This window comes from Piliocolobus tephrosceles, chromosome 7 (assembly GCF_002776525.5).
Source record: "Piliocolobus tephrosceles isolate RC106 chromosome 7, ASM277652v3, whole genome shotgun sequence".
Classification (NCBI taxonomy): domain Eukaryota; kingdom Metazoa; phylum Chordata; class Mammalia; order Primates; family Cercopithecidae; genus Piliocolobus; species Piliocolobus tephrosceles.
Genome location: NC_045440.1, coordinates 571,616 through 587,198, shown reverse-complemented (window position 1 = coordinate 587,198; position 15,583 = coordinate 571,616). Strand labels below are relative to the sequence as shown.

General features: G+C 41.2%; 1 protein-coding gene across 2 annotated transcripts in view; it reads left to right on the top strand.

Annotated features, from left to right (window-relative positions):
• The window catches only part of BLK (BLK proto-oncogene, Src family tyrosine kinase), a 75,093-nt gene that overhangs the window by 30,244 nt on the left and 29,266 nt on the right, over nucleotides 1-15,583 (top strand). The gene's annotated exons all lie outside the window — the stretch shown is intronic.

Sequence of the window (15,583 nt, the reverse complement as noted above, 5' to 3'; positions counted from 1 at the left end):
GATAAATGGGTTCAATCACTTTGGGGAGTGTTTTGGGAATCCATAGTGCCACTGAAGGAACATGGCCCACTGCCCTGTCAGTCCATAGGTAAATTAAATCTCTAAATTCCCTACGCTGTTCAGAGAAACTCTCACATACGTGCAAAAGGGGGAGCATATGAGGATGCCCATCCCAATGCATTTCACCATTTTGAAAAAGTGTCCCTTAGAAAATGAATGAATAAAACGAAGTTTATTCACTTAATAGAAAAGGATACAGAAAAAAAAAAAAAGAACTGGGAATCTATGTGTTACAATGAACAAATCTCAAAATCACATATTTTTGGAAAAAAGCAAGTTGCAAAAAGGTTACATACATTATGAAGCCATTTTTTAAAAGTCTAAAACACAAAAAGCAGCAATATATATTGTTTATAATTGCTTATACATGTCATAAATATCCAAAATCATACATGGTTAACACCTACTGACTCCATGATAATTATTAATTTTGGAGAGAAAGAGAGGAGAAAATAATGACCAATCTTTAGTTGTATCTTTGTATCTGGAACATAAAAAGAGAAAGGAAGAGAAGGAAGGAAGTGTACCAAAATGTGAATATCTGTTTGATCTTAGCAGTGTCACATTACTTTCTGTGCTTTTTTTACACATTTAAAATATTCATAGCTAATGGTGAAAAAGATTTTAAGTAGTTGTATATTTCTGTCATCTTGGAGTGAGGAAGACATTAGCAAGTGTGAACAACAAAGGAAAGATTAATAGGAAAGAATAATAAATTGACTACATAGAAATGACAGCTTTTTCTGCATAATACATACCATGTTGTAACACATAATACAAACACAAAGTTCAGCTGGGCATGGTAGCTCACACTTGTAATCCCAGCACTTTGAGAGGCCAAGGCAGGAGGATCACTTGAGGTCAGGTGTTTGAGTCCAGCCTGGCCAACATGGTGAAACCCTATCTCTACTAAAAAGACAAAAATTAGCAGGCATGGTGGTGGGTGCCCGTAGTCCCAGTTACTAGGGAGGCTGAGACAGGAGAATCACTTGAACCCCAGAAAAGGAGATTTCAGTGAGCTGAGATGGCGCCTCTTCACTCTAGCCTGGATGGCAGGAGCAAGACTCCCTCTCAAAACAAACAAAAAACATTAGTAAGTTAAAAAGCAAAAACTAAATTAAGAAAAATATTTACATTTATGACATTAATGTAAAAATTAAATATATTTATCATATAAAGAGATCTTCCATGTCATTGAGAAAATGAAAAATACCTTAAAGTAAAAAGTGGTAGAAGACGTGGATGATCAAATCATAATATGAGAAACACGAGTGGCTAATAAAGTACATGATAAAATCAATAGAAAAGTAAATTAATACTATGTTGTTCATTACTTTTCACTCAGCAGATTGACAAAGTTGTTTTTTTTTTTCATTATTATCTGTTATAAACCATTGTCCAGGGACTGGAGAACTGGCTTTCTTCATCACTGTGAGAATGTAAACCAGTCTTACCTTTATAAACATGAATTTAGCTTCATAGATCAAGATCTTTAAAAATGTGCATATTCTTGAACATCATAATTCCATTTATGGAAACATAGCTTAAAAATATTGGACAACTGAATATATACCTTACAAGATGTTTACTGTGGGTTTACTTATAACAGCCAAAGGTTGAAAATAACTTATTTGACCAATAGTGGTTGAATAAATTAATGGTAAATTTGTACAACAGCATGCAGTTATTAATATGGTTCAAAATTATATTTACTTATATATAATTCTTATATATAATTTATATTGTACTGTTCACAGAAATAACCAAGTTATGACACAATATAAACAGTTTGGCCCATTTTTCAAGAGTATATTTATATGTAACAACTTTGGAAATGCATACACTGAATATTCACAATGATTTTCCATGGGTGGTAGGGTTGTAACTGATTTTTTTTTCCTTTGCATAGACAAGAATTTTCTGATTTTCTACATGTGCAGTGCTTGCTTAATAAAAAATGAGATTGAAAAGTAAAAGACCACTCTTTTGTAAGCCAGCTCAGAAAGGATGAAAAGAATAATAACCCTTATTAAAGGAAGTGCAGGGAAATACACACTTCTATACTACTGTATGAAATGTCTAAAGGACAATTTGCCAAAATATATCAGAAAAGGTTATGTATGCTCTTGAGCTTAGGAATTCCACTTGTGGGATTTAACTTTTTTTTTTTTTTTTTTTTTTTTTTTTTGAGACGGAGTCTTGCTCTGTCGCCCAGGCTGGAGTGCAGTGGCGCGATCTAGGCTCACTGCAAGCTCCGCCCCCCGGGTTCAAGCAATTCTCCTGCCTCAGCCTCGCGATTAGCTGGGATTACAGGCATGTGCCACCAAGCCCGGCTAACTTTTTTGTATTTTTAGTAGATACGGGGATTTTACCATATTGGCCAGGCTGGTCTCTAACTCCTGACCTTGTGCTCCACCCACCTCGACCTCCCAAAGTGCTGGGATTACAGGCGTGAGCCACCGTGCCTGGCCCTGGGATTTTTAACCTCAACAAAAATTAAGGAAAGATATGAGGAAAGAGAAAGGGAGTGAGCAAAGGACATTTTTGCAGCATGTTTATGATCTTGAGAAAATGGAAACAGCTGGGGTGTGCGGCAAACGAAGTGGGGAAAATGACAACAGTTCATTCAGCCTCACGATCAGATGCTGGCAGCCCCTCACAGGTTGCTGCAAACAAAACAGGGAACGACAGGACAAAGATGACCGTGATATGCTCTGCTAAAAGCAGGTCACAAAACAGGATGTAGATAATGATCCCGTTTTGCTTTTTTACAAAAGAAAAAGAAAAGGCCATGGAAAATTACATATCAAGAATGTTCAGAGTGGCTCTCTCTGGATGATGGTGTTGGAGTTAATTTGTATCTTTCCCTCTATTTTCTGAATTTCCTATATCAAAAGCAAATTGATTGTATGAAGGGAAAAGCATATTTAATGCGATTCCTAAAGGGCTCAGCCCTTCCTGCATGGATTGAGCGCTGAAAGGAGGGTTCTGTCACCTCTTTTGTCCTGATCCTTGCCTTTTCTAATGTTGCTCAGTGGCATGCAGAGGTATTTACTTTAAGTAATTGCTTGTCTGTTTTTAATATCACATTTTGAAAAGGTATTTAGACAACATGAGTTTGTTACTTTGTGTTTAATCCAAATCCTTCAGAGGTACTTAAAGCAAAATGTAAAGTCCTCTCATCCCTTTGTGAATTTCAGTTCCCAGAAGTCTCACTGTTAGCAGTTTGATTTTTACCAAAAATGCCCAAGCATTTTCTTTTCATCTGCAAATGTGTTAATAGACTCCTTTTTTTAAATTTCACACAACCAGGATTATATCATACAAAACATTCTGCAATTTACTCTTTCACGTAACAGTAATATATCCTGGGCATTTCACTTTGCCAGTTCAGATCTCTTTTATCCTTTTACTAACTTATTTACCTATCTATTCACTTGCTTAACTAGATTTTATTATTATACAAGTTATCCATGAATATTGTTTTCAAAAATTTGAACAGTCAGAAAAGGTATAAACTGAAAACTCAAAAGTTAGCCTTCCCTGCCACCACTGGTGTGCCCTCCTCAGATGCAAGCGATGCAGCAGCTTTTGTGGGTTTGTTTGTTTTATTTCTGAGACAGAGTCTCATTCTGTCACCCAGGCTGGAGTGCAATGGCATGATCTCGGCTTACTGTAACCTTTGGCTCCCTGGTTCAAGTGGTTCTCCTGCCTTAGCCTCCCAAGTAGCTAGAATTACATTCACCCACCACCACGCCTGGCTGGGTTTTGTATTTTTAGCAGAGACAGGGTTTCACCGTGTTTTTGTTAGAGACAGGGTTTCACCATGTTGCCCAGGCTGGTCTCAAACTCCTGTCCTCAGATGATCTGCCCACCTCGGCCTCCCAAAGTGCTGGGATTACAGGGGTGAGCCACCACACCCAGCCGCAGCTTTTGTTTTTAAACATCCCTTTCATTACAGTTACAATTTCAAGAAATACTAACGCCAATATCTCTGAGCTAAATACACTGACAGATGCAGAATACACTTCATCATGCCGTCTCTTTTCTTACCTGGCTTTCGCCTGCACACGCCCCTCTCCATTTCTAGATTTTTATCAGCTGTTTTGTATCCTTCTAGTGATTGGTTTTATGACTTTAAATAATATATTCAAATGTTTATGTCTCAATTCATTAGTTTTAGGCAGTATCTAAAGTTGACACCTGCCCACCAACACTGCTTTCAAATTCACATCCTACTTTTTTGTTATACTATTATTTTTACATATTAAGGCTTATCATATTTATATTCTGGCCAGACATGGTGGCTCACACCTGTAATCTCAGCACTTTGGGAGGCCAAGGCAGATGGATCACCTGAAGTCAGGAGTTTGAGACCAGCTTGGCCAACGTGATGAAACCCCGTCTCTAATAAAAATACAAAAATTAGCTGGGCGTTGTGGCACTTGCCTGTAGTCCCAGCTACTTGGGAGGCTGAGGCAGGAGGATCACGTGAACCTGGGAGGCGGAGGTTGCAGTGAGCTGAGATTGTGCCACTGCACTCCAGCCTGGGTGACAGAGCAATATCCTGTCTCACAAAAAAAAGAAAAAAAAGAAAAAAAAAGAATTATATTCTGTTGTATTCAGTGCTTATGTAATTTTACTGTGTTTCATCAGTAGGTTAGTACTCAAAACTTTTTCAGTTGAAAATCAGGCATTACAATAATTTAACTAAGTAAATATTGTTCTGCAGAATCAAATAGGATAATTGGATACATAGAGAAGGCCATCTGATACTATGTCATTAAAATTTGCCATTTGAAGGAGAAGTTCCCAAATATCAACGTTTTATGAAGCCTCTTATTTTCTTTTATGTGCTTGGGGGTCACACTCAGCTAACCTTATTCCATATAACTCATGTTATTCTTATTTGTAGTTTTGCTAGAGGACATCCGAGTGTCATTTATTCTCCCCTGTATATGCATGCTTGCAAGGGGCCTTTTATTGTCCTTAAGGCTTAATGTGGATGTCTAGACAGGAATAAGCTTTTTCTACCAGGCTGCAAAACTCAACACACCAAAGCCTATACAAAACTCAATACCCTTCAACGGCTTGCAAATGCTCTTTTTAAAAAGTCACCTCTAAGGGGGTGAAATAACATTCCACAAAATTCACCCATTTGGGGCACAATTATGCATTTTTGCAAATATATACACTTGTATAAACTCCACTACAATCAAAATGGAGAACATTTTCAACACCCCAATAAGTTTCCTTTAGCCCCTTCCGTTCACACCCCTTATGCTACCTCCAACCACTGATCTACTTTCTAGAACCACAGCTTTGCCTTTTCTAGAATTTTCCTTTCTCTCTTTCTTTCTTTTTTTTTTTCTGCAATAGAGAAGGAGTTTTACTGACACAAGCCTAGCCTTACACAGGAGAACTGGAGTTGTCACTCAAATTAGTCTCTCCAAAGGTGTGAAGGTCAGGACTTGTATGAACAATTTGGTGGGCAGGGGAATAGAGAATGGATGTTGCTGATGGCTTGTAAATGAAATCACAGTCCTGTGAAAAATGGCCCTGGTGAGTGAGTCCTCCTTTGTGTGGGGCCAGAGGACCAGTTGAGTCATGAGTTATGAGTTTGGGTGGGGTCCATTGGTTACCAGTATGCACAAGTCTGGGTGTAAAAAAAAAAACTCTCAAAAGACCAATCTTAGGTTCTACAATGTTATCTACAGGAGCAACTGTGGAAGTCAGAAATCTTGTGACCTCTGGTCACATGACTCCTGAGCAGTAAGGGATTATTGAAACTATGCCTACATTTTAGCAGAATTCAGGTCCCCCTACAATCCTATTCTTGTGGCCTTTCATTAGTCTTACAAGGGTGATTTTTGGTCCCTGAGCAAGGAGGGGTTAGTTTTAGGGAGGGACTATTATCATCCTTGCTTTTTCTTTGAGACAGAGTCTCACTCTGTCACCCAGGCTGGAGTTCAATGGCGTGATCTCAGCTCACTGCAATCTCTGCCTCCCAGGCTCAGGTGATCCTCCCACCTCAGCCTCCCAAGTAGCTGGCACTACAAACACATGCCACCACGCCCAGCTGATTTTTGTATTTTTTGTAGAGATGGAGTTTTGCTGTGTTGTCCAGGCTGGTCTTGAACTCCTGAGCTCGAGTGATCTGCCCACCTTGGCCTCGCGAAGTGCTGGAATTACAGGCGTGAGCCACCACACCTGATGATCATCCTTGCTTTTGAGTTAAACTATAAACTAAATTTCTTCCAACGTTACTTTGGTCTATGCCCAGAAATGACCAAGGAGAGCTTGGAGGTCAGAAGCAAGGTGGAGTCAGCCACGTCCGATTTCTCTTACTGTCATAATTTTGCAAAGGTAGTTTCAATCCCCCTCACACACACTTGGGCTGCAGCACCCCTCAGTCCTGAGGTGTTAGCTATGGAGATGGGAAAAGGCTAATGGCTGCTCTAACTTCTTCCTGCTGACAGGGGCATATTTGGGGGAGGGGTTGCCTCCAGGGTAAAAGGAGTAGAAGCGTCTTGCAGTTGCCCTGTATGTATTCACGTGCAACTGGTTGGAGTCTAAGATGTGTATAACGAAAACATTGGTGCTCTTGTCCACAGCTTTAGTACAGCACTTAAATGAAGAAAAATAATGAGCCATAAAAAGGAACGAGATTATGTCCTTTGCAGGGAAGTGGATGGAGGTAGAAGCCACTATCCTCAGCAAACTAACGCAGGAACGGAAAACCAAACACTGTACGTTCTCACTTACAAGTGGGAGCTGAACGATGAGAACACATGGACACACGGAGGGGAATAACGCACACTGGGGCCTGCTGGGGAGCGGGAAGCAGAGCATCAAGAAAAATAGCTAATGTATGCTGGACTTAATACGTAGGTGATGAGTTGACAGGTGCAGCAAACCACCATGGCACACGTTTACCTATGTAACAAACCTGCACATTCTGCACATGTATCCCGTAACTTAGAATTTAAAATAATAATAATAATTAGCCCTAACATAAGGAGTGAAAGTGTAAATTGCCCAATGGGTTCACCTTGCCCACTGCCTAGACAGGGCCAATTTGTCAAAACAGGGGAATTGCAATAGAGAAAGAGTACTTTATGCAGAGCCAGCTGTGTGGAAGAGCAGAGATTTATTATTACTCAAATCAGCCTCCTCGAGTCTTCAGGGATCAGAGTTGTTTTTTTTGTTTGTTTGTTTGTTGTTTTTTTTTTGTTTTTGAGACGGAGTCTCGCTCTGTTGCCCAGGCTGGAGTGCAGTGGCCGGATCTCAGCTCACTGCAAGCTCCGCCTCCCGGGTTCCCGCCATTCTCCTGCCTCAGCCTCCAGAGTAGCTGGGACTACAGGTGCCCGCCACCTCGCCCGGCTAGTTTTTTGTATTTTTTAGTGGAGACGGGGTTTCATCGTGTTAGCCAGGATGGTCTTGATCTCCTGACCTCGTGATCCACCCGTCTCGGCCTCCCAAAGTGCTGGGATTACAGGCTTGAGCCACCGCGCCCGGCCAGGGATCAGAGTTTTTAAGGATAATTTGGTGGGTGGAGGAAGTCAGTGAGTCGGGAGTGCTGATTGGTTGGGTCAGAGATGACATCACAGGGGATCAAAGCTGTTTTCCTGTGCTGAGTCAATTCCTGGGTGGGGGCCACAGATCAGATGAGCCAGTTTCTTGATCTGGATGATGCCAGCTGATCCATCAAGTGCAGGGTCCGCAAAATATCTCAAGCACTGATCTTAGGAGCAGTGCAGGGGGCGGGGGATGAGAATCTTGTAGCCTCCAGCTGCATGACTCCTAAATCATAATTTCTAATCCTATGGCTAATTTGTTAGTCCTACAAAGGCAGTATAGTTCCCAGGAAAGAAAGAGGGTTCTTCTGGGAATGGGCTGTTACTGTCTTTGTTTTTAGCTACAAACTATAAACTAAGTTCTTCCCAAAGTCAGTTCAACCTGTGCCCAGGAGTGAACAAGGACAGCTTGGAGGTTAGAAGCAAGACGGAGTTGGTTAGGTTAGATCTCTTTCCCTGTCTCAGTTATAATTTTGCAGTGGCAGTTTCAAAAGTCCTAGCTTCAGGAGTCCCTGTAGAACTGACACAAAGCCTCAAGGAATCCAGGTGAATGACTCCAAAAACCAATCAAATATAGGGTCATCAGCAGAGGCTCAAAAACAATGGATGAGGCTGGAATCGAATAACAGATGTGCTATAGCTGTTTTACAACGTCATTTTTCTCTCTCCAGTTTATTTTTACTAAAGACAAGACCAATTTATTTGCAAAATAAGTTTGCCTTATTATACATTGCCTAATTATTTACATAAAGTGCAGCAAGAATAATTATTGGCCATATAGGCTCTTCTTTTCTAACTGGCTTTGCTGGAATTTTTTTCATAAGGAATCTCAGATTAGACCTTTTAAAAGTCTCTTGAGCCCAGCCAAGGATTTATTTGTGCCTGTAGATACTTGTATGAATTGGGTGAATTCCTTTCTTTTTGAGGTCCCAACATAGCTTGGAGTTCCTGGGCATGTCAGAAAGTGACATTCTTTATTTGCCACAAGTCAGGAATCCTGTACAGGACAAGGTATGAGGCCAATTTCTCCAAGGGGCTTTCATCAGCTCTATAGGTCAGCCTCGATTTCTTAAAGCAATCTGAGAACATGTCATTTCAGACAAAGCTTTGGTAAAATAACCAGTGTCTCCAACTGTGTCTTGCTACAAAAGAAAACTGATTCTTACTGAACTTACTCAAATAACTATACGTCCATATGTTAAAAATACTCACAAATAGTTTCCAAATTCTGGAGAGGGCAGGTAGAGAGAAAGAAATATGCTCTAAATTTTGATTATAGGAGTATATTTTGCTCAATTGTTAAAAGTTGTAAATAGCTCAATAGAAGTTTTCTTGACTCTGAAAAAAAAAAGAATTAGCAACATTTTAAGCAAAAAGTCAAAAAGATTATTCCAGTTACTGAACATGTTGGTTATTTCCAGCTGGGAACTAATTAATATGAGTAACAATGCTAAGGACATGTATGTCAAGTCTTTCTGTGGTGGTCATATGTTTTCATTTCTCTTTGATAAGCAACAAGAAATGAAATCTCTGGGTCACAGGACAAGAAGCCCCCAAATTGTTTCCTGAAGTTGTTGTTTGTTTCACCTTACCATCCGCGTCATGTGAGCATTACAGTTTCTCCATATGCTTGCCAACATTTGGTATGATCGGTCATCTAATTTTAGCATCTGGGTGGTTGTGTGGTGGCATTTCACTGTGGTTTTAGTTACCATTTCCCTAATGACTGACGATACCAAACACCTGTTCGTGGGTTTGTTCGCCGTTCAGCTGTCTTCTTTGTTCAACTGTTTGTTAAATTGAATTTTTGGCTTCTTTGATAGAGTTTAAAAGTTAATTATGTATTCTCATATCAGATACATGTTTTTCAAAAATGTCCTACCAGTCTCTGGTTTAACTATTTCTTTTCTTAATGGTGTTTTTAAAATGCAGAAGTTCTTAATTTTGAAAAGTCTAATTTATCAATTTTTCTTTTATACTTTATGATCTTCTAAGGGAATAATCTTTTGTAAGGGAGTAGAAGACCATATTTGTATTCTTGTGACTCATATTCTTTATATCCTTTGTGACACCAAGGTCACAAAGATTTCCTCCTATGTTTTCTTCTAAAAATACAATGTACCTCTTTAAAGCAGCTTTTAAGATTGTTTTTATTTATCATTGGTTTTCAACAATACTATTATAATGTACCTTGGTATGGTTTTCTTCATACTTGGGGTTGATATTCTTGAGTCTTCAGGTCTATGGTTTCTATCAAATTTGAAATTTCCATTTTCGGTTTCTTTAAGTTTCATAGTCTTTCTGGTAGCCCAGTTACATGTTTTCTGACCGTGTGCTAATTTCTCCCCAGTCGTTGATGCTCTGTTGTTGCCGTTCACCTTTTTCTCCTTGTGCTTCACTGTGGGTAGTTTCAGTTGCATTGTCTCCAAGCCCACTGACCTTCCTTCTCAGCACCTAATGTACTATTCAACCCATCTAGAGTTTTGAGACAGAGTCTCACCCTGTTGCCCAAGCTGGAGTACAGTGGTACCACCTCGGCTCACTGCAACCACAGCCTCCCGAGTTCAAGTGATTCTCCGGTTTCAGCCTCCCGAGTAGCTGGGACTGCAGGCGCCTGCCTCCACACCCAGCTAATTTTTGCACTTTTAGTACAGATGGGGTTTCACCATGTTGGCCAGACTGGTCTCAAACTCCTGACCTCAAGTAATCTACCTACTTCGGCCTCCCAAAGTGCTGGAATTACAGGCATGAGCCACTGTACCTGGCCATGGTTGTTTTTTTTCCCCCTTTTATAAAAATTTTAATATTTATTTATTTTAGAAATCTCACTCTGTTGCACAGGCTAAAGTGCAGTGGTGTGATCTTGGCTTAATGCAACCTCTGCCTCCTAGGCTTAAGCAATTCTCCCGCCTCAGGCTCCCGAGTAGCTGGGATTATAGGCACGCACCACCATGCCCAGCTAATTTTTTTCTTTTTTTTGTATTTTTAGTAGAGACAGGGTTTCACCATGTTGGCCAGGCTGGTCTCGAACTCTTAAGCTCAGATGATCCTCCCACCTCAGCCTCCCAAAGTGCTGGCCTCTCTTTTTTCTTAATTTCAGATATTGTATTTTTTTTTTTATTTTTAGCAGATCCATTTAATTTTTTTATGTCTTCATTTTCTCTCTCTTCATTGTCTTATTGCTTTCAGTTATATATTTGAACCAGTTTATATACTTTGTCATTTCTGTTTTAAGGCTCTAGGCTACTAATTACAAAATATGTGCAATTTCTGCTTATGTTCCTATCAATTAACTTTTCCCCTAGTTGAGAGTCATGCTTTTCTGTTTCTTTGCATGCCCGGCAATTGTTATTGGATGACAGGCACTGTGAGTGCTGAATATGATTTGAGAGTGCTGAATATTATCGTGTTTCTTTAGGGAGTGTCAGACTTGGATGTGGCACACTGTTAAGTTACCTGTGGATAAAATTGATTTTTGAATAAGAGTTCTGTGTCTTACTGTACCTTGAGCAAGTCCTTAATCCTCAAGGAGCCTGAGTTTCTTCGTCTGTAAAATGGGAAGGGGTATGTCTGCTGTCAGGGCTACGTATAATACATGAAAAACCTGTAGTATAATGCCCTAGTATAACGCCCAGCCTTGAGTCGGAAGGGGTACTAGGCACTGTGCCAGCATCGTTAGTATTCATGTTTTCATGGGAGAGACAAATCCTGCAACAGTTTTATGAGTTAATTTCAAATCTCTGCCTCTCTAGCAGGACATCTGTGTCTCTAGATCCACTCAGTAATTACAATCGACCCAAGCACGTTAAAGGCCTGAGACCTTTTTCTTTTCTTTTTCTTTCTTTAATATTTTCCAATCTCGTGTTTGAAAGCATAAAAGAGAACCATTCCGTCTAAATGTTCTCCTGCACCCTCAAACCTGGTGGAGGTGCTTCTCTGTGCACGCTCCCTTCTTACACACTCCATCTCAGGGTTCTGCCAAGGAAACACTGGAGAAATAGCTCCAAAGGACTGAATGATGGCCAGAGCCTTTTAAGAGAGGTTCAAGTCGCGACCAGATGTGCATCTGGGTAAGATACGTGTGAATCTCCGTGGGAAAGATCAAGGTTTTGAAGTCAGAGACGTGGCTCCAATCTCTGTTCTGTGCTTCAGTTTTTGCCAGAAGAGGAGGAGGAGGAGGGGGAGGGGGAGGGGGAGGGTCTGTCGAGCTTACAGGGTCCTTGTGAGGTGCATGTGGGAAAATGCTTTGCAGGCTGGAAAGTACCACAGAGGGGTGAGTTATTATAAAAAGGGAAGTTACTGCCCTCTGTCAAAAAGCTATGCAGAAATATACTAATATGTGAGAAATGTTTGTATAGAGGACAGAAGTAATTCATTTCATGGAGAGACAAGAGCATCACTGACAGGAAAACTGCGGACGTTATTTATGGGAGAGTCAAAGGAGGGAACGCCCCGTGTTGGCGGACCTGCCTTTCAATCCCTGTTACAAGTCGTGCTCCAGAAGCTCGGCCAGTTGAAGAAAGGGTCTCCATGAAGTGGGGTTCATGACCTGCCTGCATCAGCCTCATTGGGGGCAATTTTTTAAAATGGAGATACCAGCACTGCTGGAGCTGGGGCTGGGAGTCTGCAAACTCCCCCGCTGGTTAAAATGCAAACTGAGGTTTCAGAACGATTGTGCCAAAGAATCATAACTGACTCCATTAGGAAGTAATGACCCATGATTTGATTTCTCATTTAATTTTTTAAAATGCAAACAATGCAGAAAGTTAAAAATTGAAAAACGGATTAAGGCCCATGGTCTCATCAATACAAGACACAGCTGTGGTTGGATTAACATTTTGGCATATCGCTAACATGTTTTAATAATCACTGCTGTGAGGGTTTGTAAACATAAATGTACATGGTGCCTCCCCAAAAATTTACTCACATAAAGGAATTTTATCTGTCCCCAGAATTACCTAATGAATTTCAAGCTTCTCTGTTAGCGGAATCAAATGTAGGTGACTCGATAAACAAGGGTCTGTCTTTGACTTAACACAGCTTTATAAAAATGCCTTCTTCCTTCCTTCCTGAAGGTCTGCTCAGCACCCTCAAACTTTTCACCACCTGAAAATTTTTTCTATCAGCTATGGGGGGAGGTGAATTTCCACAAAAGATCTTTTCCCTTTAAAAAATTGAAATGGCCACATAATTTCTCCTCCTAAGTGTGCTGAAGTACCTAAAAGTCACAGGTTGGCATTGCTAGGTCACCCCTTTGCAGGGGCCACACGTGCCCAAGGCCCTTACACACCCAGCCAGGTGTTACAGAGCAGCATCTCACCATCAGGCTCTGTGCTAGTGCTGGGAAAAGATTCTGCTGGCCTTTAAAAGTATTGCAAAAGGAGGCCAGATGCAGCGGCTCATGCCTGTATCCATCCCAGCACTTCGGGAGGCTGAAGCAGGAGGATTGCTTAAGTCCAGGCGTTCGAGACCAGCCTGGGCAACATGACGGAACCTCATTTCTACACAAAATTGTTTAAAAAATTAGCCAGGCATGGTGGCGCATGCCTGTGGTCCTAGCTACTCGGGAGGTTGAGGTGGGAGGGTCACTTGAGCCCAGAGTTCAAGGCTGCAGTGAGCCATGATCACACCACTGCACTCCAGCCTGGGTGACAGAGACAGATCCGAAAAAGAAAAAGAAAAAGAAAAAGAAAGAGAGAAAGAGAGAGAGAGAGAGAGAGAAAGAGAAAGAAAGAAAGAAAAAGAAAGAAGGAAGGAAGGAAGGAAGGAAAGAAGGAAAGAAGGAAAGAAAGAAAGAAAGAGAGAAAGAGAGAAAGAGAGAAAGAGAGAGATACTGCACAAGGCATTAGCGATGAATGGATTGTAGCACACGCTCTACAACCCAGCAATGGAAAAGCTTTGTTTTCTGAACGTGTTTTCTATCTTCATGTCTTTGGTAAAACACCTATTTCTCAAATACTACCCAACCCTGGTGGGAGTATGCCTGTTATTTTTTTCTGGTGTTCTCAGTTTCTCATCCTTTGCTCTTTCAACTCCCAACTAACAAATGTGGAGGGAGTGATGGAATCAGAGTACGCCTATTTTGTAACCCCTAATGGGACTTTTGAATGTTCGTGAGGAACTTGTCAATGGAGGAATAGGGACGCCTGAGCCTGAACCTATCTTAGCATCACTAAAATGGTGCAGGTAGACACTGTGAGCCTCCTGGTAGGTTGCAACATGGAGCACAGATCACCCCCTCGACAGCATCTCTACCAGGAGGGGATGAGCTTGAATCTAATGGAGCCTACAGAGGTAACTCTATGTATAAGAAATATGAGAGGGAAGAACAAGTGATGAACCATCACAAGGACGCAAAATCCAAAATGGAGAACATTCTATAGGACTGGCCTTTACAAATCAACGGCTTGAAACCAACCAAAGTCAGAGCAGAAGGGACTCCTGTTTAAAGGAAACCTAAGAGGTTGAATTATGTATGAACCTTGTTTGAATCCTGAGTAGGACAAACTAAGCAAGAAGCTATTTTTAAGACAATTGTTAAAATTTGATTATGAATTGGGTTTAATGGCTAAATGGTTAGATGATACCGTGGAAATACTGCTAGTTTGTTAGATGTGGTGAAATAACATTGGTGTTATGTGAGCAAATGTCTCCAGGCTTTAGAAACAAATGCAAAATATGGGGTGGTGAAATGACTTCTTCACTACATTGATTTCATGTTGTTTCCAAGTTTCATTCATTTAGAGGAAACAAAATGATATGATATAAAATGCTTCAACCCAGAAAACTATTTTAAAGATAATTATTGAATCTGGGTGATGAGTGTAGAAGAGTTTTTTCTGAGACAGAGTCTCCCTCTGTCACCTAGGTTGGAGTGCAGTGGCAGGATCTCAGTTCACTGCAACCTCCACCTCCTGGGTTCAAGTGATTCTCCCACCTCAACCTCCCAAGTACCTGGGATTATAGACATGCCACCATGCCTGGCTAATTTTTGTATTTGTGGTAGAGACGGGGTTTCAACACATTGGCAAGGTTGATCTTGAACCCCTGACCTCAAATGATCTCCCACCTCAACCTCCCGAGTGCTGGGATTACAGGCGTGAGCCACTGTGCCTGGCCAATATTCTTGACTTTAGTATATTTTGAAATGTTTTATAAAAAATAGTTTTAATCTAAACAAATCTATTATAGCCATCCTTCCCCGGTCTGGCTAGCATTTTCTCCCAGGTGGAAGTAATTTCTTTTTGCTAAGCTCACAAAACACTTTACCCAGGCGCCCCTTTGGTACAGAATCGTGCCCACTCTGAACTGATGGAATCGGGTGCGTGCCTTTCCTCCTTATTTTCCTGTGAGAGAGGGCACCATCCTTGTTTCAAGCCTGTACCTTCTGCTGTGCCTGACCTAGTTCATGGTTGACAGCAACTGAATGTTTGTGGGTGAATGAACAGAAGAATCTAGGAGCTAAGAGCCATTATCGGGTGTTTCAGGTTCACATGTAGAGGTCAGTATTGGGGCAAAGGTGAGGAAGCCTCATTTCAGTGGTGGTGTCCCGAGTTGAGACACAAAACATGAATTTCAACTCAAATTCTTTGGCCCCTTCTTTAATTCAGAGCCTTAGGTCAATCATTGTAGTTTCTTCATTTACAAGATGGGTATAGCACTGGTGGTTTGTACCGGGAGGACTTGGAATCCTGGATGTTGGCGAGATGTTCCACATGGGATCTCACATGGGCAGCTGGCATGGTATTTTGGTCACGACACCCAGGGTGAGCCCCAGCTTTGCCACTAGGTTCCCCTGTTCTACCTGGATGCTACCCACCTATGTCTAGCAGGTCATGTCAGAAAGGCAAAGCTTCCAGCACACAACACAGCAAAGCTTCCAGCACACAACACGGCAAAGCTTCCAGCACACAACACGGCAAGGCTTCCAGCACACAACACGGCAA